General features: G+C 53.2%; 1 protein-coding gene across 3 annotated transcripts in view; it reads right to left on the bottom strand.

The window, feature by feature from the left end:
- The window catches only part of SYT2 (synaptotagmin 2), a 103284-nt gene that overhangs the window by 41440 nt on the left and 37157 nt on the right, over nucleotides 1-24687 (bottom strand). The window contains exon 1 of one of the 3 annotated variants that reach the window (XM_053909058.1): nucleotides 22271-22338. The exons of the other annotated variants lie outside the window; for them this stretch is intronic. The gene's annotated coding sequence lies outside the window, so the exon portion shown is untranslated. Of the gene's footprint in view, nucleotides 1-22270; nucleotides 22339-24687 lie in introns of those variants that run through there. 3 annotated transcript variants of the gene reach the window in all.

Below are 24687 nucleotides of genomic sequence, written 5' to 3'. Positions count from 1 at the left end.
CTGTCGGGAACGGGCTAGCGGGTAGGAAGGAGCCGATTTGCTTCAGGGGATACGGATGAAGGTTTTCCCGAGTCGGGGACGAAAAGAAAAGGGAGGGAGAAGAGGAGTGATAGAGACAAAAGGCGGAGAGCGGAGGGGAAGGGGAGGTGAGGGGGGTTGGCCCGGGGAGCTCCGACAGCCTGCGGTCCCCAGCATCCGTGCGGGAGGGTGAAGTCGGGACTGGAGCCGGGGGCTCTCCCCCAGCCTCCCGGGGAGGGAGGAAGCGGGTCGAGGGGCCCCTGCGGAGAGAGGAGGAAGCGTGTGCTGCCCAGGACTTGGGCCTGGCTCCCAGGTAGACCCGGAACCTCCCCGCTGGCCACAACTCCGCTTTCTCCCTCTTGCTGCAGGCTAGGAGGCCTCAACCCTCCGGGAGGACGGGGCCTTTCCCACACTCAACAGGCAGGAGGGGCAGGGAGGATTGGAGGCCCAGGTATGGCTCCCGTGCCTCAGTCTCACCCCGATGCCTCACCCTCAATGCCCAGCCTTCACCCACTGAGACCTCAGCCCCCCAGCTCAGCCCTGTGCAATTTCTGCCGGTGTCAGGACGCCGCCCGTCTCTGGACCTTCCCAGCCCCACCCCATCCCTGCCCTCATCCCCACAGCCTCCCCTTCACTCTCACCTTGCTCCTGTACTGCACACCCAGAGTCAAGAATCATCACGTTTGGGGTTTGACCCAGGAGGTGACTCCCCCCGCCCCACCCCAAATCCCTTATATGTATGTGTTGGGGAGGGCCGCACTCAGAGCTTTCCAGGGCTTCTAATCTCCACAGAGTCCGAGGAGCCCTGGGAAGTCCCAATACCTGCAGCGAATCCCCTCTCCCTGGCCCAGCCCCACGACATCCACATCGCCCCAGAGCCCGGCCACTGCAATACTGCGGCACCCGCTGCTTGGAGCCGGGCTGGAGCCGCTCTTTAGAACAGCAGCTCGCTAGTCACGGACCCTGGGCTGCAGAAATAGCTGATTCGGGGATTTCCAGGCTGCAGGCTGAGTGGAGGAGTGTGTACCACCCATTCCCATCCGCCCGGCTGGGGCCGCACATCGGTGTTGGGAAGAGTGTGTGTGTGTGTGTGTGTGTGTGTGTGTGTGTGTGTGTGTGTTTACGTGTGGGCTAAAGGACAAGACAGATGCCTGAGACTCTCTAGTCAGCTCTGCTGACCCCTCACCACCCTTCAGATGAAAAAGGGGACCGAGCATCAAAGCCTCAAGGTCAGATGCTCCTCTGACTTCCCCCCACACCGCCACGCCCGGACCACAGGGCTGCCGTGGGGGGCCTGGCACTCGGCGGCTTCTCTTGTTTCTCCCTGGGGGAAGAAATGCTTCTCTTTGGAGATCCACCAAAAGCTTTTTTTTTTTTTTTTTTTTTTTTTTTTACCAGGAGGAGGGAGAAGCGGGCTGAAAGTTCAGAGGGCTGGATTCAGCACTGACCAGGATGTCCTGACACCGCGCCTCCCGAAACACCGTCTTCGCTGGACTACCTGAGCAGGAAAGCAGATGGTTTAATGACCGCAATGTAGTGCTGCGTGGATGCAGGGGGGTGGGTGACATGACCTCCCCGGCTCCCTCCGGTAAAATGGATGAAAAGATACCTGAGTTTTCCTCAAAGCCGCTACCAGTTAAACTGGGTCTAATAACAGAAAATACAGCATTTATATAGGGCTATGTCTGCTCCTTGTGAGAATAGCTGCGTGTAACACATAAGCTTCCTTCACTACGCCCTCCCCCCACCCCGCCCCACCCCCGCCCACCGCAGGGGGCATGGGGTTCTGATTAGGGTAGGGAAGGATCAGGTGACATTTGCAGAAGCAGGGGGCAGGGTCAAGATGGGGAGGTGGGAGCACTGGGGTCCCTTGAGAGAAGCCAGCTTCATTTTTGCTCAGAGCCATAGGGGTGGTAACATTGATTTCACCTGATCCTTTTAAACAATGCCAGCAGGTAGCAAGGCAAGGAAGGGAGGACTCACTCCACTGAGACACAGGAACCCCCCCAAAGGGTGAGTGACCCACCCAAGTACTTGTGTCAGTTTGGTACAGAGTTAGGGCATGGAGCTGGGTCTTGTGACCTCAGATGCTGACCCTTCTCTAATCTACAGGAGGTGGGTGCGGAGCTAAGCCGTGCCCTCCGCCCCAGGGGCTCCTTACAGTTACCCCTCTTACCAGCTGCTTCTTGTAGACATCTCTAGATGTGGCCCCCGCCCACCCTCCAGCTCTGCCTGGCACTGCCTCCTCCCTCACCCTCTGGGCTCCAACTGATCTCCTTGCAGGTCCTGAGAGGGCTATGCTCTTCCCTGCCACAGAGCCTTTGCACATGTTGTCCTCTTAGTGGAGGACCCTGGCCTCTCTGCCCCACGTCACGACGCCAACTCCTCTTTGTTCCGCCAGTCTCAGTCCCCTGACACCTCTCCGTGTACCCTGTACTTCTCGTCTGCCTGTTAGACAGGCACTTGTCACCCTTGCCATTTCCCAGTGGAAAATTTCCCCCCACTAGACCGCAAGCTCCAGAACAGAAAGGACTTCCTACCCATCCGGCCCACTGGCACAGAGTGGGCACCCAATACATCCTAGTGGCTCTGAGGCTCGGTGTTTTCAAATCCTGGCACTGCACCTTGTGTGCTGTGCGACCTTGGGCAAATTACATAACCTCTCTGAGCCTCAGCTTTCTCATCTGCAACATGGGGATTCTAATTATAAAACAGGATCATCATAAGGATTAAAGGGATAATGAATGCACAGAGATTAACACAGTGCCATTCCTGGCATATCTGTGTGAAAGAAATAAATGTAAAGAAATACAGAAGAAACGGGGGTTGAAGGAATAAAGGAATGGCCAATGGTCATATTCCTCTCCTCTCAGCCTCCTCCCTGGGGTGCGAAGTCAGTCTCCTCTCCTTGCCCCCGCCCCATGCTTTCAGGACAAAGCAGACGGCTGATGCAGTTCAGCGGCTTCTTCCCTCGCCACCCAGGCTCTGCCTTTTGGGCCATCATGGATTCTCTGCTCTGATCCTGGGTGTCAGCACAACCCAACCCTGCTTGGAGCGGAGTGGCATGGCAGAGCCCAGGGCAGGGGGCAGGGGGCAGCAGGGTAGCCTCCTTCATGACCTCCCAGAAAATCACCTCCACATAAGTCCCCGGACTAAAACAATCCCCTCACCTCCCTTCCAATGAGAGAGCAGCACTTGCGCCCCTCCTACGCAGAAATTCTGGAGCTGCCCTGGAGCTCCGGGCTCCGGTCCAGCCCTGCAGGATCAGGCTCCTGTGGCCCATATGTTTCCCGGGCCGGTGGATGGAGGGCCATGTTAGGAAGAGGTGCTCCGAGGAGGACCTTGCAGTCTCCCCGGGCTGGCTTCCTGTTGTTCAGATGTCCTCCTTTCTAGCTAGTGCCCGAGAAGGCTGACAGTGCTGTCCCTCCAGCCCTGTTCCATGAGCAGCCCCGCAGCTGGTACCCTGGGGAAGCAGCCTGTACCCTGGCTGAAGGCAGCCTTGTTGGAAACCCCCACCCCACAGCCCAAGCCCAGGCTGACTGAGACAGAGAAAGGGGGCGCTGGAAAAGCCAACCTCGCTCTTCACCTTGACCAAGTTCCCTCCCCGCTTCGGACCTGTCCGGACAGAATAATGACTCTCAGTTCTTCCCTTCCAGAAATGCAACTGGATTCTTGTAAAGAGCTTCTACATCCTGCAGCCACCACCACGAGACCACCGCTAGCGCTAACGGAGCCCCGCTCCTCCTCTTCCCCCCTCCTCGCCCCTACCCTCCTCCCTCCCTTCCTCTTCCTCAGCCGCACGGAGCAAACACAGCAGCGGCCCCCAGCGTTCGTGGGGAGCCATAAGACTTGGAATCATTGGATCTTCACAGCAGTCAGAGGTGACAGGGTGGAAACTACACGAGTTTAAAACCATAGGCTCTAGCTGTATGACCTTGGGCAAGCCACTCAACCCCTCTGCGCCTCATCTGTAAAACAGGAACAAAAATGGTATTCACCTCACCGTGAATATGACATGAGTCGATACATGGGAGAAACTTAGAATAACGTTTGGGACGTAGTAAGTGCTCAGTAAACGTTAGCTATTATTTTTTTATATTATCTCTATTTTGCAGATGAGAAAGCTGATAAAAAAATATCTGCTGTTTATTTAGTGCCTGCTATGTGCGAGACAGTTTCTATGTGTCGTGGGGGGCAAGAAGTGCAGGGTGGGCGAAGCTGAGGACCGCGTGCATACGCTAAACCTGAGGAGTGTGCTGATAAGGCTCTTCCGGAGTATTTATTTGCATCCATTGGTTTACATGGGGTTACCGAGCGGTACCCCAGGGAGACTTGAATTGTGCCCAAAATGGGCTCCAGACATGTGGAGACATATCTGGCAGTCTTTCAATAGAGGTTTCTGATAAATAAATTATCAAAAGGAAGGAATACAGCTGACAAAATGAGCCAGACCCCACAAAGGGCTTGAGGGTCAGAGGGCATGACCCTCCAGACTGAATAGAGTGGCTGGCCCTTGACCTTGCCTGACTCGGTGGTCTGGAAAGGAAAAGAGCTGAGCGTCAACTGAAGGAGGTCTCGAGAGCTGGCTCGCTAAATCTGACGCTCCCGGCTCAGGCCACCCTGCCCCTCGAATGAGCATTTCGCCATGGGGGTGGGGAGTGGTTCCCATTCTCCGAAAGAGCCTGCAGAGCTGGGAAAGGCGGGAAGCCTGGGCTGGTGGGCACGTCAGCAGGAGGAGCAGAGAGAGGCTGCACAGAGCAGTGTGGGGCTGTGGTGGTGTGGGACACCGAGGCACTGACACCAGCGGCCAGCGGCAGTCCAGACCCACGTGACGACCCACGTGCCAGTCGGCTCTAGGAGGCTCCCAGAACACATGCTGGCCGAGGCAGATTCGGAGCACTAGATCTCCAGGAGGAACAGGCAGGTGCGTGGAGCTGGTGCAGTACAGGTACTGAGATGCCAATCCTGGCAATGACCATGAAGACAGGTAACACGTGGCGGGCTCACGATAGGCCAGGCACCGTTTTAAGGGTTTGATACAAACTTAACACGACCACCTTAGGAAAGGGGATCCTTCTTATTCCCAGCGTACAGACAGGAAGATTGAGGTAGACAGAGGTAAAATAACTTGTTTGAGGTGACAACTAGGAAGTGGAAGAAGGAGGATTTGAACTCTGATATTCTGCCTCTGAGGTCACGCTCTAAACCCCTCTGCCATATGCCAATCCATATCGAGTGCCCTCCTTCCTAAGCAAAAGCTGGACACGGTTGTGGACACTGGGTCCTACAGAAGATTTACAATTTACTGTTCTTGTTGTTGTTGTTGTTTGTTTGTTTGTTTGTTTGTTTAGAGAGAGAGAGAGACAGGGAAAGCCCAGAGGCGAGGGGCTGAGGGGCAGAGAGAGAGAGAATCTTAAGCAGGCTCCACACTCAGCACGGAGCCAGATGCAGGGCTCGATCCCACGACCCTGGGATCATCACCTGAGCCGAAGCTAAGAGTCAGACGCTCAACAGACTGAGCCACCCAGGAGCCCAGCTTTACGACAACCTTATGAAATCAGTGTTTGTCCCCATTTCACAGCCGAGTAGAGTGAGGCTCAAAAAATGCAAGTGATTTGCCCAAGTTCACACAGCTGGGAAGTGCCGGGGCCAGGATCCAAGGGCTGGCCCGTGGGGGCTCTAATGCTCATCCGTTTCCTGGGCTGTGATGTGACTTGCCCAAGACCATACAGCCAATTCCAGTCTCTTACTGTCACAAGAGAACAAACCATCGCCATATCCCCCATTTTCCTGGACATGAAGAGTGAGTCCAAGTTCTTTCTAGTCTCAAGCCAGACGTGTAGGCCATCTAAGAACAGACGTTTGGCAGAGGGCCCTGTAGAAGAAAAGGGTCTTGGGTCGGAGGATCTTCCCAGAGAATTCAAGAAGCCAACATAAGCAACTCCCATAACTGTGGGTGTGTAAATTGCAGAGTGAGGAACTCTGTTTGCCTGGGCAAGCCTCGCGTTTCCAGGTAAGCCTGCCCACCTGCGAGCAGGGATTTTAGCCAGCCTAAGACCACCACAAGGGGCCTTGTGTTTGCACAAGGTGACATTTCTGCCGCCATCTACTGGTCAGAGCAAATATAGAGAGAGGGCACATCATGTGTGTCTATTCCTTCTAGTGTGGCATGGGTCTAGTGGATCTTCGGGGGACAAAAAGGGAACCCAGTAGGGATCTTTCCAAGCATGTATTGAGTGTGTACTCAATAAATGAGTGCTCAAGCATTTATGGAGGGCCACCACTCTGCTAGGCCCTAGGATATAAACTGCTCTAGGGCACAACTCGTGCCCGTAGGTCTGTTGGGGGAGACGGGCCCATAAGCACAGAATGATGGAGCAAGGGATACATGGTCCAGAGCCAGTGCACAGAGAACCCTGGAACCAGTGGCCGGAGCCTTGCTGGCAGTGACAATGGATGTAAAGATCACCCAAAGAAGACAACTTCCAAATGATTCTAGAAGCACGCTTCTGATTTGATCCTGAGGAAAAGGGGGTCACATCAAGGGACTATCAAGTGCTAAAAAGTGTGGAGTCAGGAACGCACTGGGCACGTTGGCCGGAGACCCTGGACAAAGCGGGGCAGTGGCCAGGAGTGGTGCCGGAGGGGGCCGCAGGCTGGGCTAGAGGGGCCTGGCTTTAACCTTCACGGGCGAGGGCACCGTGCGAGGCTTTGACACTATCAGCAGGCAGTGAGCTCAGGAGCCGTGCTGGACAGAGAAGGGGTGGGCTACTTACTGCCACTGGTAAGTGAGAGATGATCCCGGACAAGGCGGGCACGGGGGCGGGGCGGGGGGGGGGATGAAGAGGAAGGGGTGAAGACTCATGCTGGCGACTGGGAGTGCAGGGTGGGGGAAAGGGATCCAGGGTGACTCTGGTCTCTGGTTTGTGTCTCACCACCTTCCAAGATGGCAAAGTCATTCATTAAGAGAGGTAGTCCCCCAACGGGGGTGGCAGGGGGGGAAGATGTGAGCTGTGAGTTCACTTGGGGGCATGTTCGGTGAGGAACCTGTGCCAGATTCAGGCAGAGATGCGGGCCTGGAGTTCAGGGAGGAAGCTTACGCAGGAGATACACCTTTGGAAGTCATTGATTCATAAATCATAGAAAAAAAAAAAAACTTGCTCTGAAGATGCTAATAACCCGGTAAGTGACAGCGAATGGATTTGATCCTCGACTGTTAGACTCTGTTGCTGGTTAGTTCTCCTTCCACCTCAGCACATTCCTATCTATTAATAGTTATTACTTTTCAGGAGTAGGTTTCTATTCTACCCATTTTACAGAATTGGAAAGTTGAGGTGCACTTTTAAATAAGCCGCACAAGTTGATGATAGGGTCTGAAGTGGTGTCCATCACAGCCATTCAACTGGAACTATCTCTGGGAGAGCTGCTCCCTCAGCAGAGCGGGTGGCAGTTGATGTCAGTGGAAGGGACACCACCGGAGACAGAACACCCCTCACCCCTTTGCGTTGAGGGAGTGACATCTCAGCCGGAAGGATGGTTTGGAAGTCTGGCTTGCCGGGGAGCAGCAGACATGTGCCAAGGGCTGTGGTAATGGCGAAGGAGGAACTCCTGGTCCACGCATCTCTGGGCGACAGGGAGTGTTTGGGGTTCAGCCTCCAGCTTCACTGTTCTCCCAGGATCCACTACACAGATCCCCCCCTAAGTTTTTCATCTCTCACTCTCCTTCAGTGGCTGCCACTGCCCTTCTTCGGGAGACCCACCCCAGATCAAGTGCGATGTATCAATCTGTCTTCCCTGCTCTCTGCATCCTTGACAACGATAGATTAGCACACGGTGACACGAGTCAGTTCCCCCCCCCCAACCCCCCCCAACCGCGAGGGGATGGCTGGAGCCCGGGGCCAAAGCAGGAGCTACTTGCTGCAGTGTGGGGGCTTCTCAGCCTCTCTGTCCATCAGTCACCTGAGGAGCTTAAAAGAAAGATGGCCAGCCCGCCTACCCCCCCCCCCCCCGCCCAGAGATTCAGTTTCAATTAGCCTGGGGGGCCCCCCCCCAGCATCAGTCATTCTCTGTGTAGCCAAAGGGGGAGAACGGACTGCTTCAGAACCATAGTGTGTCCGCTGTGGCTTCAAAGTCAGACCTGGAATCTCGGCTCTGCCTTAATATTAAGGGTGCGACTTGGACGAATTACATAAACTCTATGAGTTCCAGTTTCTTTTTTATTTTTTTTAAGTTTATTTATTTTGAGAGAGAGGGCGCACACGCAGGCACAAGTGGGAGAGGGGCAGAGAGAGAGCATCCCAAGCAGGCTCCACACTGTGTGCTGAGCCCAACACGGAGCTTGATCTCACGACGGTGAGATCATGGCCTGAGCCGAAATCAAGAGTCAGAAGCTTGACCGACTGAGCCACCCAGGCGCCCCTCCAGTTTCTTTTGCTGAAGGAACATTCATAGCCACCTCATCTAAGATGACACATATAAACGCCATGCCTAGAGCTTGGGCTGCCCTTGGACGCCCATCACTCCGCTACCAACTTCCAACTCCCTTAGAGTTTGGGATTTCCTCCTAACCTAGCCTTGTGAGAAGTCCCCCAGCTCAGCAAACCATGGAAAATCTGTTCCTCCCCATGGCAGTTTTCCCTGACTCCGCATCTCGATGCCATTCCCTTGATTGAAAACCCAGAGCGTCACCCTTTTCCAGTGCACCCAGCTCTACGGCTGCTCTCTGGCCATCATGGCCTTTCCTAAACTGGCCCCATCTGACCGTTCCAACTCTCCTGCCTCTGCCCCCAACGCTGAGCCCCCTGAGCCTTCCAGCCATCCACGTCCTTCCTGTGCCTACCTCCCTGTATCTATTCACATAGTTACCTGGAGCACCTCTCATTGTCCTTCAGAGCCCCCCAGGTGCCATCTCTGCCGTTGGGGCTCCAGTCCTCCCTGACTGGTTCTCACAGGCACAGTTCAGCGCTCCATTAGGCACTCTCTGTGCTGTTCTCTGGTCGCATCTCTGGGTGGCCACACGTCCTTCTTCAGACTGTAAGCGCGGTGAGGTGGGGGGCTTGTCCTTGCACGGTTCTGGGCACAAGCCTAATCAGTCGGGGCTGTGGACCTCACACGGAGGTCGGAAAAAGACTAGAACCTTGGCACTCAAGACTGTCCCCAGAGATGGGGAGCAGGGAGTGGGGCTATCGTCAAGCCTACTTCAAACAAACTCTAGCCTCAGTTTCCAGATGGGGAAACAGAGACTGGGTACTAGAGTCCCAGATGGAGGCGGGGGCCCCTGCTGCTCTGGGTGAGCCATGTCCTGTGACCCTGTCACCTCACCTTCTGGACCACCAGCTATTATTTGCACATCCCCTCCTGAGGAGGAGGTCCTGGTCTAGGAGGCTGGGAACCAGGGTTCTGGGTCTGTCCCTGCGTGACCTTGGCTAAGTTATTCTCTCTCTGGGGTGACCTCTCAAAGCCCTGCCAATCCTATGTCTTTATCAGAAGGGTCTGTGTGGTAATGATGCAGTCTTCGGGTGGCCACAGGGCTTGTGGTACCCGGCCAGCCTACTTTCAGCCAGCTCTCGCCCCCAGGGTCCCTCTCTCCCTCCCATCCCAGGCCCCAAACAGGGGAAATTAATTGAGTGTTCAAGTCTCTTCCCTTGCCCAGCCACAGCCAAGCTTACCGGGGAAATTAGGGTGACATTGGTGCAAATAATTGAGTGTCTTTCCCAAAATGGTCTTCAGGCCCTGTTGCTTTAGCTGCTGCTTAAATGGATGAGCTAATTAACTTAAGTAATTGTTCCTGAGGACTAATATTTTCACGGTCACGTGACCTAGAAGGCACATTTTCCCAGGAAGGCCACTCAGCTGTCCGCACTCCCTCTTGGACGAGGTTTTCCCGGATCCTGTGATAGCTGCCTCCCACCCTGCATGCTCTGCCCTCAACCCAAGCCTGTGTCTTTAAGGGACCAGAACTCCTTCCTCCGGCCTCTGTCCACATGCAAAACCTGACTCTCAACTCACCCTCACCAACCCATTCATCCATTCAACAACTCTGTGTGAGTTGCCTGCTTCGTGCATCACATGCTGTTCTTGGCACTGAGGAGTCAACGATGGGCAAGACTGTGCCTCACGGGGTGTCCGTCTACTTAGGGATATGACACTAATCATATGACCACAAACATACACTTACGCACACACACGTCAGATCTACGCTACAATCAGTCCTGTGAAGGAGTGTGGGATGGTTCCATACAACTCAAATAGACCGTCTTCTTGGGGAGATCAAGGACGGCTTCCTGGAGGAAGCAGCCCTTGAACTGAAGCTTGAAGGCCGTGCAGAAGCTAACCAGGCGGAGAGGGGGAAAGCGCATTCCAGGCAGAGTGAACAGTTTCTGCACAATCCAGGTAAGAGACTGGCTGGACCAGAGTGCTGGAGATGGGAGAGAAGTAGAAGGTTTCAAGAGAGAAGAAAGTGACTGGTTTGGTATTGGGTTGGATACAAAGGGAGGAGAGGCAAGCATCAACAGGAACTCCTACGCTCTGTGCTGCTGGCTGGCAGGGGATGTCACTGACTGGGATAGAAAACCCTTGAGCCACACCAGGTGTGGGCAGTGGGAATAAGCATGGGCCGGGTGTTGAGATACCTCTGAGGCCTCCAAATGGAGATGCTGAGCCAGTGGGTCGCAGGGGAGCGGGCTGGGGGCGGGGATCCACGTTTGCGCGTCACCTACCTAGAGGTGGGGCTTGAAGACGCAGGGTGTGCTCATGTCAGAGGAGGAGAGAAAAGTCCCGGGCACAGCTTGAGGAAGCCAGGTGCGGTTCACCCCAGACAGCGGCCCTACGAGACGTGAAACGTCGCCTTGTTCTCTTTTGCTATGTCAGAGTCACTGCAGTTTCCGGTTTCCTTTATCTACTGTTGAACCGACAGCGGCTCATGTGCCCGAGACTCTCTGGGTGACCAGGGAGCACTGCGCTACTTCGCGAGGGAGCACCGCTAATCCGCCACGCACTGTGCTGAGTCTGCGTGTTTTCACTCACTTGGCCTTTGTGAGACAGACATTCCTATCCTCGCTTTTCAGAATAGGATGCTGGGGCTCAGAGATGAGCAGTGTTCCCAGGCACGGGCCTGTGTGATGTGTTCTCTCACTCCCACGTGCTGTCTCTCCGGAAGAGACAGGCATGTGCCAGAGGGTCTGAGAGACCCTAGGAGTACAAGGGGCCAGAACATTCGGTCTCTAATTTCCTCCTGCTGGCCCAGGGCTGCGCGATGATGCAGGGAGAGAGGGCACAGGGGCTTCCATGGGGCAGGAAGTGCTGGGCCAAACAGGGGCAGGTTTGGATAAGTGATCCCTGGTCAGAGCAGCGGCGGACCGAGGGCAGGAAATCAGAAGCAGAAAGTGTGCCTTGTGCACAGAGAGCAGGCTGTGCCTGTAAGAGGGGGTGGCAGAGCGAGCGAAGTGGGCCTGCGCACAGGAGAGGAGGGAGCAGGTTTGTCTGGGGTTGTTCAGAGGCCGCCAAACCTGAGCGCCAAGGGGCTCCCACCGCGTCCTGCCCACCCCACCCAATACACACCCTGGGGCCTTCACCGTGGGTTGGAGATGGGGTAGGACCCCGTCCAACTGGGGCCGTAGAGGGCCTGGGAGGGGGCCTAGCAGGAGAGAGGCTGGGCAGCCCTCCCTGTCGCACCCCTACGAGGCAGAGGAGCAGGTGTTCCCAGCAACTGGCCTGCGGCTCCTGATCTGCTGCATCAAGGGATTGTGAGGCACTGATGGGAGAGGCAGGCGGTGGAACACACGTGCGTGCACGCAGGCGCCCACAAACATGCGTGCAGGTGCACGGGCACACGCGCACACACGCAGGCGCACAGGCACGCACACACGCATGTAGGTACATGCACACATGTACACACACACACGTGCAGGTAGGTCTGCACATGCATGCAGGTACACACACACACGTGCATGTGCGTGTAGGTAAGGAACACCCAGGCACACAGGTACACAGACACACACACAACAATCAGAAGAGTCAGCCGGGGAGATCGGCCCCATCAGGAATAATCCAGAGGCTGAACTGATCATAGCTGTGTGACTCCAAGGCAAATCGAATCCTCTCTGGGCTCCCTATCCTCAGCTCCCAAGGGCTTCTTCTGCTCCCCTGTCTCCTTGATTTTTGCTGCTTTTTATTCTAGACCCAGAGCAGCAGTGGTGCCATTCTCTATCTGGGCATCTGGCCCCTCCCTCCTGCTCCAGGGCCCTGAGAGCCTGAGACACAAAGCCAAGGGTGGGAGGGTACAAAGACCAAGGGACCTGGCCTGGGTTTGAGTCCTGACTGCCGCTTTCTAAGTGGACAACCTTGAGGACGTGTCTTGAACCTTCCTGAGGCTCACGTGTCATCTATAAAAGCAGCAGCTAACACTTCTTGTAGCAAGGATGCTGTGAAGCTTTGATGGCTATAGAGCACGTTGAATGTTACACACACCGCACGCAGAGGGCCCGACACAGCCATACATGTGACTTCCCTTTGCCCCCCCCCCCGGCTCAGCTGTCCCAGCCCCAGCTCCAGGCAGAAGCCCCCTGACCTGCATCCCCGATAACCCAGCCTCTGCTTGCACGTTGTAGCAGGGGCTGCCTCATCTTGAACCGTAATCTGTCTCCCTATAATCTGAATCTCTTCCACTGCTGGCGAGAGTGGAGCCATCCAGAAGGGGTGATGGCTCTCCCGTTCTCTGAGAACAGCTGCTGTGGCCCCCATGGCATCTTTGTCTACCTACTGTGCTCCCTCCCTTCTCCTTCGGTGTTTGCCACTGTCTCTACCTTCCTGGCCAAATTCTTCCAGACACGACCTGGTCTGTCTATCCTTCTTGGAACGGGATGTCCAAAGAAGTACAACACACCCCAAACATGAGGCAGTTAAGTCCAAACTCCAGGGGGTCAGACTTTGGCAGAGTCCTAGGTGAAAGGTACGGTTACATTTCTTTCCCGTGGATGTACTTCTGATGGCCATGTATCATTTGCTCCCGATCAAGTCAAGAGGCAGATGTTTACATAATTTATAATCCTATCTGGAGATGTTCTGAAGTGTGACCCAGACCTGATTGAGATTTCCGGTCAGCGGCACAGCCTGGCGCAGAGCTGGTCCAAACACACCCACGCAGGAGGCACGCTCACCACGGTCTTAGGGCAACCTCCCAGAGCAGTGCCAAAGGCGGCCTTCGGAAGAGATGATCAGGGCCCAGGGAGGGCCTCTTCACCCACCCATAGGTCTGTCTCCTCCCAGGCAGACCTGAAGCCCATTTCCCTGGGAGAGGGGGGCCAGGCCCCTGGACAGAACTGCTCCTCGCTTTTAGAAGGGAAGACGGGGGTGGGAGGTTACCACATGGCCCTGGGGAGAAGTCGGGTGGGAGGGTAGCAGTCAGGCAACTCTGTGAGCTGGAAAAGGTTGGTGGTTCCCTGTATTTTTCCCTCTCTTCCCTCACACAGGAATGCTGTGAGCTGGCTTTGGGGGCACGGCTCCTGGGGCGATGAATGGAAGATGCCTTTCCCTGGATGGCCTCTCACTTGCCCTGATGTCAGCCCCCCTGTCCAGAAACCGACAGCCTTGTCCTCCACAAGCCCTGTGAGACGGGCTGGAGCCAGTAGTGGGGAGAGGGCTTCTGGAGGGTGAAGGCAGAGGGCTCCAGGGGGGCCGCCCTCCTGGAAGAGGCTCAGGGTTAGGGGGGATGGCACTGCCCCTGCCCCCGGCACGAGTGTCAGTGCTGTCCTCCCGGGCTGCGTCGAACAGCTAATCTAGGACCTCACTAATCTATCAGCAGAAAGTCAGCAGACCCCCTCCGGCGCGTCCTGTCACTTGTCTCACTCCGCATGTTCTGTCACTTCCGGCACCACCTCTGGGCCTCTGCCCTAGAGCCAGCTCTGCCTTCAGTTCACCGAGTGACCTTGGGCAAGTCGCTTCACGTCTCTGGGTCTCGGGCTCCTTGCTAATACAATAAAAAGACTAGATTAGATGGTCTCTTAGGTCCCTCTCAGCTCTGATGGTCCCATGAGTCTGCAAGCTGGGAGACGGGAAGTGGGTAGACAGCAAAGGCTATGTGGCCCCCTTTTTTGGAGAGAACAAGGAGAGAATGGAAGGACGGCTCACACCGGGCAGCATCAGGAATGGGCACATGCAGGTTTCGGCTAAACATACCCTCAGCGATGGAGATAAGCAGGGCATTGTGACAAAGCCTGACCACCCAGTCCCCCTGCTCTCTCCCCTCCCCCTGCTCTGCCACCCCACCTTTGCCTCTCCCTCGGATCCTGCCCGGGCCGGTCAGGGGCTGGGTGGCAGGAGAGCCGGTGGCCCACCTCCCCTGCCCCTCCCTGGCCGTCAGGGCTGCGACAGCAGCTGCCAGAGGGGGCGAGGAGGCCCTGGGCCGGGTGCAGGCTGGGTGACGACGTGTGGCGGATGTGTGCCTCAAGCAGCCGCCCAGCAGCCTGCACCAACCTCAGAGGCTCTGCAATGCAGTGGTAGGATTTTTTTTTTGTTGTTAGTTTTTTTCCTAAAAGTCCTCATTTCCCAGGGAAATGTGCAGCCAAATGCTTCCAGAAAGGGGCGGCCAGGTTGCCCGGGGATGTGTCAGCCCTTCCGATTCAGTGTAGTGGCCTCCACCTCTGGCCCCTGCCAGTGTGCAGCCAGCCCCCTGCCCTCTGCTCCTGGTGGGACCAGGGGGCCCGAATGGAAGCAGCATGAAGTGGCTGAGCTTCCTTTCCCAAGGCCTGGGACACAGACCGATGGAACCTGAATGTTTGTTGAATCAGACCACTTCTCAGTTTCCCGATCTCCCGGGGCTCTGGGGGCTCTGGCTTGAGGCTCCGTCTCACACACAGAGATGTCTTCAGATTCAAAGAGACTCTCCCTCCTTCTCTCTCTGTCTCTGTCTCTGTCTCTCTCTCTCTCTCTCCCCGAATGAGCATTTTGGGCGTGGGGGGGGACAATGCCCCCCTTTGGTGTATCAAGTCCCAAATCTGCTACAGGGTTCCCAAGAAGGCCAAGAACTTGAACCACCTGTCCTGCCCCCCCTGCCCCACTGCACAATATACTAATTTTGCACACGCTCTACTTCTGGGTTCTTCTGTCTTCTGTTCTTGGGTTTCATTTTAAGGGAACTTTTCAATCCAGCTCTGCTTCCTCGATCGAAAAGGTGGTGAGTTCAATCAGCTATGAAAATAAAGCCGGACGAGGAGCCTCATGGAACACGGGCAGACCTACCCTTGCCAGCTCGGCTCCCCCCCTTCCCTCGGTTTCCCCAGAACTCCAATGGCCACAGGGAGACCCGGGGGTTGGAGGGGGTGAGCTCTCTGCTGACCGAAAGCAGCAGCAGGAGATGGCTCCGATGAAGAAATGTGGTCTGCGGCATTTGCTAGGTGAGTGGCATTTCAGCCTTCAAAAGGACTTTGACAGCCCTCTCTCTGCAGGGGCAGGTACAGCTGTGGGCTGGCTCTCCCGTGCCCTGAGCTCTCTCCCCACAACCTGGAGGGGCTACGAGGGCCACGTCTGCCCTTCTCGGTGATGTTGGGGCTCTCTCGGGCACAGATGGTTCTAGCTCAGGGGCAGCCAGGACATAGCCGAGCCAATCTGGGCACAGCCCAGGGAGAGAAGCTGCCAGTCTGCCATCTGCCGAGCAGGTGACAGCCAGCGACATGCAAGTCGGGGGTGAGGGGCAGGGAGCTCAGGGCCAGTAGGGTCAGAGCCACGGCCTGCCTTCAGAAGCCACGGGCCCCACACAGGAAGCCCTCAGGCCCCAAGTGTCATGTAGGTCTTTAAATGAAAATGAACCAACCCTCCACCTGAGGGATATGCCCCCTCTGCGTTGTGTATTTCCACCAAAGCACAGGCTGGAGGTGAAAGTGACGACTTTTCTCACTCAGATCAGGACGGTGGGCGGGGCTCAGCTCCAAGGATGGGAAGGGGGACCGGGATGAGCCACCGGGAAACATCCCACCAGGGAAGCAAAGGGAATCCCACATAATGTTTAGAAGCCAGGCTTTGGTCCCAACTCTGCTACCTTCCAGCTGTGTGCCCCAGGGCGAGTTTGTTCACTCTGCAGAGTCTCAGTTGCCTCATCTGTAACAGCCACACCTCATGGGGCTGTTGGGAAGTTACATGACATAATACACACACGCCTCTGTGAGTGAAGGCTACTGTTTGTTTTCCTACTACTACCCACAGGGTGGTAGGTGAGAAGGGCAGGGAATCTCCACCCCAGCAACCCTAACCAAATGGCTCCCAGATTTTAATGTGCATTCAAAATCTCCTGGAAGCTTCCATGAAGTACAGATTCCCAGGCCCAACCCCCAAATTCTGGGTCCGCAGGTTTAGTTTGGGCATCCCGCGTAATTATGACGTGGGTGGTCCGCGGACCACATTTTGAGAAGCACTGCCACAAAGGACAGGAGAGCCCGTCCCAAGGGCCCTGGCTCAAGGACAGTGTGGATACGGAGAGTGTGGATGTGCTCGCTCCCGTTGTATTAACCCTGGCCCCTGCTCCTCCCCCCCAGCCCCTCTCCTCTGGGTGCAAGGACGCTCCGGTGCTTTGTCCTGGCCACAGTCTCACGCTTTTGCATCCAAATTCCTCAGGTCAGTCCTCCATTCAGCAAATCCTTACTGAGTGCCCGCTCGATTCCAGACACTTCTAGGTGCTAGAGGTAGGGCAACGAGTGAAAAACAAAAATCCTTGTAATTTGTGTATTGATTGACTCACTCAGTCACTCGGTCTTTCATTCATTCATTCAGTGAATAGTACTGAGAGCCTACTCTCTGCCAGGCACTGCACGGGTGCTAAGGTTGACATTTGCAGAGTCCTCCTTGTCAGAAAAAGGCCAAGGAAGAGATGCCCTTAGGGACCGAGTGCCCTTGGGGCCCCTCAGCTCCAAACCCCAACGCAGAGGGCAGCGTCAGGCTGGCTGCCACAGAGGCACCCAGGGGAGACCCCCCCCGGGAGACACCCCCCCCCCCCCCCCCCCCCCGCCCAGCTCCGCCAACTGCAGACTGGGATCGTCAGGCAGGAGAGGCGATCTGGAAGAGACGGATGGCTTGGTCTTCTCCCCAGCTCACTCATCGTCACTGCTGGATACAAAGTATTTCTTTTTTCCTGATCCAGCCCCGTCCCTTTACATAATCCTATGCCTCATAATTACGTGTGAGGACGGGCCAATTCCCCCAAACGCGGTGTCAGGCCATCGATAACGCTCCCTTGCCGTTGTGCCGCGCCACTCGGTGGCCCTCAAGCCACCTGGCAGGGGGAGCTCAGCCCCTGGCCTCGATTTTTCATGGGAGTCCTGCATCCATCACCGGGCTGCCAGCTCCGGTCTCTGCTCCAAGGGGGCAGGTGTTCAGAGAGAACACTCTGCAGGCGCTGGCCCATTCCCACCACCCCTGCCAGAGTGTTTATAAAGCACTAAGGGCCTTCGGAATCCATTGTACCCAATCCCCTCATTTTGCAGATGGGGTAACTGAGGCTCGGGGCTGGTCACAGAGGGAGCGTATTTACTTCACTCATTCATTTACCCATCCATTAACTCGTCAAACACCTTGAGAGTCTGTTAGGGACTAAGCCTGTGCTAGTCACTGCACATACAAGGATGACGAAGATCTGGTGCCTGACCTCAAGAGGCTCACGATCCAATAAGGAGACACATGTCACCATAGTCCGATATAGTAAGCACACTGATCTGTGTGGTGGGAATAGAAAAGAGCTGAGGGGGCTTCTGTGCAGACTTTTAGAGGGAAAACAGGAATCGCCCAAGTGCATGGCATCCCAGACAGAGGGCGCATCATAAGCAAAGACCAGGAAGCGGCAAGAGGCTTGTCGTATGCAACTGAGGCCGGGCCCAGATCTTCAGATTCCAGTGTCTTCCCCTCCCTCTGCAGCCTTGTGGCTTGCTAGGGAATCACCCTTCCTGATCCCCTATGTGCAGTGGGGCCTGCCTGGGGCAAAGTTAACCCTCTAATTAGCAGTGATGTTCAGGGTGACCTCAAGAAGGGAGCATGCCAATTACTAATACTCGTTGGGGCCAATGGCCCCTCCACAGGTGGAGCGAGCAAGGATACGAGCAGTGCCCCATGCTACCCTTGCACCTGCGTGGGGACAGGAGAGCTAGGCTGTTCCACACCATTAATCAACAGTGGGTGGGGGTAGGGGCGCCTGGGTGGCTCAGTCAGTGAAGCATCCGACTTCGGCCCAGGTCATGATCTCACGGTTCGTGGGTTCGAGCCCCGCGTCGGGCTCTGTGCTGACGGCTCAGAGCCTGGAGCTTGCTTCAGATTCTGTGTCTCCCTCTCTCTCCACTCCTCCCCCTCTAGTGCTCTGTCTCTATCTCTCTCAGAAATAAATAAACATCAAAAAAAAAAAAATAGGGGGTTGGGGTGAAGTCAGTGGGTTGGAGACCCTGAATATGCCATCTTCTCTGAGCTGAGGGCACATGCCCCCAACTTCTCTGGGCACATGTGCCAGGCTCATTGGGGGACGCTGTGTGTGGTGACTACAAATGCAGGTTTCTGCATTATACAAAGCTTGGTGCAATTGTCATGTCAGTTCAGCCATTTAACTATCTGAGTAGCCTTGGGCAAGCCAGACAACCTCTCCGAGCCTCAGGATCATCTGCAAAAGAGGATTAATAACATCCATCCTGTACGGTTGCCAAAAAGTAAACACAGTGTATACACAATGGTTAGCGTAAGTGCCTGGCACATAGTCTGTAAATCGTAAGTAGCAACAGTGGAGATAATGACAGGGGTTGGAAGGCGACGGGAGGAGGAGAGGAATGATAGCAGGATGCAACCCTGAGTCCTTGGACACACCTCCATGGCCCAGAGTTAACTGGACACACCGGCCCAAATTCCTTAACCTCTCTCGGCTTCATTTGTTGTTGCTTTCAGTTTTCCCTGTGATGGAAATAATAATATTTCACAGGATTATTATGGAAATTAAATCATACTATGCATGGGAGGTGCCTCCATGTCGCAACAGTGTAGTAGATATTTCTTCCTGCCTTCTGCAGAACTAGGCTCCTGCTCCACCCCTCTTGGCATCACTAAGGGCACTCTTCCCTGGATTAGCCCGAGATTATGGGTATGTGGGGCAAGGGATGGGGCCAAGGTATCAAAAATAGACCCAAACATATATGGTCAGTTAACTGATGACAAAGGAAGTAGGAACACACCAAGGGACAATGGGGACCATTACCCTCAGCAGGAGGAAGACCTCTGGGCTCATGTGTTTCCTCAACAGTCACTCTAGCATGGACTGTGGGTTCCCACACTAGCAGCTCAGCCTTGTTCCCAAGCCCTGGCCTCCCCTTTCCAGCTGTTTGTTAGACACGCCGTCTGCATCCCATCCACAGTACTTGCTGAGCAAACTCCTCCAAGCAGGCTCTTCCTTCTGAATTCGTTGTGCCTGCTCATGGACGACTGTGTCTCCATCTACTCTGCCTCAAACTCTTCAGGACATCTATCTATCAGCCATCTATCACCTATCTATCTATCTATCTATCTATCTATCTATCTATCTATCTTTCTATCATCTATTAATTTATTTATTTTAGACAGACAGAGAGAGAGAGAGAGAGAGAGGGTGAGTGTGAGTGGGGGAGAGGGGCAGAGGGAGAAAGAGAGAGAGAATCCCAAGCAGGCTCCACACTCAGCATGGAGCTCAATGTGGGTCTGGATCCCACGACGCTGGGATCATGACCTGAGCTGAAATCAAGAGTCAGACACTCAACTGGGGCACCTGGGTGGCTCAGTTGGTTAAGCATCCCACTTCGGCTCAGGTCATGATCTTACAGTTCGTGAGTTCGAGCCCCGCGTCAGGCTCTGTGCTGACAGCTCGGACCCTGGAGCCTGCTTCCGATTCCGTGTCTCCCTCTCTCTGCCCCTCCCCTACTCACACCTCTGTCTCTCTCTCTTTCTCTCAAAAGCAAATAAACATTAGAAAAAAAAAGAGTCAGACCTTAAAAAAAAAAAAAGAGAGAGAGAGAGAGAGAGAGACACTCAACCAACTGAGCCATCCAGGCGCCCCCGGGACCTCTTTTTTTAATAGACTTCTTATTTATGGACATTTTCAAACTTACGCAGAAGTAGAAAGAAGAGTATAATATGCCTCATGTGCTTGTCACTCAACCTCAACATTTATGAACATTTTGCAATCTTGTTTTATCTAGTATCCTCCACATTTTCTTTCTTTTTTTTTTTTCTCCTGGAGTATTTTAAAGCGAATCCAGACATCACGTTATTTGTCCCATAAATACTTCAGCATGGCTCTCTAAAAACTTTTTAAAAATATAATCTTCATGATCACCATGTCACCATCATATGTAGCACAGTAAGATTCTTTAATAGCAAATAACACCCAATCCGTATTCAAACTTTCCTGATTGCCTCAAAAATGTCTTTTCCCTCCTCTGTTTTCCACCAGAAGTTTTATGGTTTCAAATCTTACGTTCAAGTCTTTAATCCACTTTGAGTTGATTTTTGCATATGGTATAAGAGAGTGGTCCAGTTTCTTTGTCTTGCGTGTGACTCCCCAGTTTCCCCAGCACCATTTATTGAAGAGGCCATCCTTTCCCTATTGTATATTCTTGCCTCCTTTGTCAGAAACTATGGACCGTATATGTGCAGACTTATTTGTGAGCTCTCTATTCTGTTCCACTGATCTGTGTGTCTGCTTTGATGCCAGTACCATACCGTTTTGATTACTCTAGCTTTGTAGTATAGTTTTGCCTTTTTCAAAAACTGTTTGAGTCTACACCTTGCATTTGGTTATTATATCCAGTAAGTTATTCTATGATAGAGTCCTCTCCCTTTTTTGCTGTCATTGATTTGTTGCACAAACCAGGTCACTTGTCCTGTGCTATGTCCTGCTTCCAGGACTGGCTGACTTCTTCCTCCTGGTATGGTTTGGCTTTCCTCTGCTTTCCCATTACAGTTCACACCTCCATGTTCTTAATTTACCCATTTACTTGCAGGTTTCCCCCGACTAGACTGGGAGCTCCTGAGGGTCAGGACTGGCTTTTGATTTTCTTCCTATCCCCAGAGCCTAACACTATGCCTGTCACGTAATAAACATTCAATCAATATTCACAGAACAGATGCAACTCCGCCATCAATGACATTGGACTCACAACGCTGTAGGATAGTGACAGGGTTTTGGCAGCAATCTCACGTCGGGCACTGGGGGAGCTGTCAGCGCACAGCAGTAGCAGCAGGTAGTGGGTGTGAAAATTCCCTTGGGCACCTCTCTTCTCCCAACACGTTCTCCAGTACTCCAGCCACCCACCCCATCGCCCCTCAAGCCTTCCTCCAGTGAATTAGACACTCCCCAGGCTGGCTAAGGAAGCCCTGCTTTGGCCACAGGGCATGGGGGATGCAGGGCAGGATGCATCCCGGAGCCCAGGACTCAGTCCCGTGTCTGAGCAACACGTTTGCCAGCAGCCCTGGGCATCTGGATGCTCTGTATATTGGGCTCTTAGCAAAATGGATTCACCTTTCTCTACTCTGCACTCATTTTCTGATGGTCTTGAAATCCAAGAAGTTCCTCCCCTGAATGCAAGTCAGCCAAATTACAAAACTCCACGATTCCATGAGAGTGCCCTCTGGAGCTGTTCCATGAAGCAGAATTTGGGAGGAATCAGCTACCCTGCCCTGTGCTCTTCTGTCCCTACCTTCAAGTAATTGTCTCCTCCTCACGTTCACAGATGGAGAGGCAGGCTTACACAGGGCCTGAACCTGGGCCTTCCAGAGAGGAGATGGCTGCTAAGGGGGTGTTGGGAAGACCTTTCCACGTGAAATGAGGAAAGCAATTCCCATTCCTTCTTCCTAACATAAGCCCAAGAGGTCCTTATGAAGTCTAAGCTCAAGCCCTTCAGCCTGGTTCAGCCTTAGCCAGGAGGAAAGCAACTCACTTACACCCAACTTGGGTGTCCTGAGTGCACACACTAGCAACAAAGCCCAGTTCCTTCATTGCCCTTATTTTCATGTTTTCTAATCAACTTTACTGAAGTATAATTACATACAGACAATAAAATATACTAATTTTAAGGATATAGTCTGAAGAGTTTTGTTAACTTCACCACCATCCTAATGTAGATGCAGAACATCCCCATCACCCCAAAATTTGCCTCTTTGTGCTCAGTCCCCCAGCATCCCCAGCCCCAGGTAACCCCTGATTTGTTTTTCTCTCTATAGATTAGTTCATCTGTTTGAAAAGTTCATATAAATGGAATCATACCGTATACAACCTTCTGCCTGGCTTCTTTTGCTCAGCATAATTATTTTGAGATTCACCCATGTTGTTGCAGGTAACAGCAATTCATTCCTTGTTGTTGTTGCTGCTGAATATAGTATGCCATTGTATGGAGTGCCTATTTAAATTTAAATTTAAAATAATTTAAAGGTTATTTATATCTTCTGTTCCTATCCTTCCCCCCATCTCCTGTTCTAAGAAACTCTGCTGCCTTCTAGAGGATAATAAATTTGTCTCTGGGATGAACATGGTAAAGTAAAAAGGGAAATTGAAAAAAAAAAGAGAGAGAGAGAGTAAAGAAGGAGAATCTTTGCTGCCACCTCTTACATACAGCATGGAGTCAAAAGGTTATGTCTGGATTGGGGAGAGACTGAACGAAGTAACATCTTACACTGGTTTTTAGCTGATTCCATTTCTGTGACATTCATCAAAAAAGAAACGAGCACCAGGGCACTGGCTGGCTCTGTCAGTGGAGCACGCAACTCTTGATCTCGGGGTCATAAGTTTGAGCCCCATCTATGCTGGGAGTAGAAATTACTTTAAAAAAATATATACGAGCACCTACTATGTCCTCAACCTTGGGCTGAGGACACATGACAAGTTCAAGGCACTTGTCAGGAAGGCAGGCATATAAACATGTGATTTGTGTTTCTCCACTGGACTCAAACCACAGGGAAGTTTGGGGATCCATGTCTTGGGCCTCCAGATAGAGTCTATGCCTATAGCTGGGAAATAAAACTACTTAAGTCTTTAGCTGTGATATCCTGAAAGGCCACAGGAGAGGGGTATCGTTTTGTGAGTGATATGTATTTCTCCACATTTCTCTCTTGTTCTGTACATCAGGGTCTCTGACAGAGCCTCGGAGCATGTCTCTCCCCTTCCTATCTGTCCCTCACTCCCTGGTTCCTTCTCTATCCACATTAACTTGTCGTGAACCCAAAATTTATATTTGTGTTATTTTTTGTGCTTATTGATAGGCTCTTGTGTTCACAATTCCTAATTTAAGAAGCAGATAAATGGGACACAAATTTATTTCTTTAAAAAGCTAACTAAAATTAGGGGCGCCTGGGTGGCGCAGTCGGTTAAGCGTCCGACTTCAGCCAGGTCACGATCTCGCGGTCCGTGAGTTCGAGCCCCGCGTCAGGCTCTGGGCTGATGGCTCGGAGCCTGGAGCCTGTTTCCGATTCTGTGTCTCCCTCTCTCTCTGCCCCTCCCCCGTTCATGCTCTGTCTCTCTCTGTCCCAAAAATAAATAAAAAACGTTGAAAAAAAAAATTAAAAAAAAAAAAAAAGCTAGCTAAAATGAGTTAGTTTTATCAGCAGCTCTCAGCAGGAGAAAAGTTTACCTGGTCCCTGGTCTTCATAATGCCAAATAACTAATTTAACTTAAATTTCCCCAGTGATCTGACAGCTTGACTGGTAGTTTCAGCAGAATCTGGATCCAATCTGCCTGTTGAAATGGTACAATTCTCTTCACCCAGAGAAATCTCCCATCCAGGAAACTGGGACACACTGGTGCCCTGCAGAGCAATCATGCATAGATTACAACCCCCCGCCCCAGGATTCTGCCTCTTCTTTATGTCTTACACACAATACGAAAAGAAGGGAGAGTTTGAGTGGCAGAAGCCAAATGGGAAAGATTTATCGCAAAGAAAAACAATAGCAAGAAACTATGACCATTCCCAGAGCTGGTACAGGGAAAGCAGGAGGAGGTGGCACTATTAGGAACTAGAATCTGGGGCCATCGATTAGGAACTGGAGCCATAGAGGAGGTGCAGGTGCTGACAGAGAGGCCTCCTGAGGCAAAGGGAGAAATGCCCCACCAGCCTTCCACTCCACCTTCGGCTGAACTGGCCCAGATGCCAGTTAGCAAAGGAGCTTAGAAAACGTATTTCCTGCTGTCAGAGCAGAGTAAAGATCAGGAAATAGATCCAAGGGCAGGCAAACAACCAACACATTGTGTGTGTGTGTGTGTGTGTGTGTGTGTGTGTGTGTGTGTGTGTTCTTGTTGTTTTATGTGTGTGTGTCTGTATGCCTATTGCCAGAAAGAAAGTGGTACTGATACTTTATGCTGGCCATTCTAAAACTTTTTAATGTTTATTTATTTTTGAGAGACAGAGAGGTGGACTACAGGTAGGGTAGGAGCAGAGAGAGAGGGAGATTCAGAATCCAGAAGCAGGCTCCACGCTCTGAGCTGTCAGCACAGAGCCCGATGCAGGGCTTGAACCCATAAACTGTGAGATCATGACCTGAACTGAAGTCAGATGCTTAACTGACTAAGCCACCCAGGGGCCCCAATGTTGGCCATCCTAAATAATTTTCATGAGAGCAGTTCACCGAGCCCACAGCAGGCTTCTTAGGTATGTCCAGGCAGCTCTTCCTCCTAGCACTATCAAGGCCCAC

The sequence above is a fragment of the Panthera pardus genome, unplaced genomic scaffold, assembly GCF_024362965.1.
Source record: "Panthera pardus isolate Hobbes unplaced genomic scaffold, ASM2436296v1 HiC_scaffold_21, whole genome shotgun sequence".
Classification (NCBI taxonomy): domain Eukaryota; kingdom Metazoa; phylum Chordata; class Mammalia; order Carnivora; family Felidae; genus Panthera; species Panthera pardus.
This window is presented reverse-complemented; position numbering and strand designations above follow the sequence as displayed.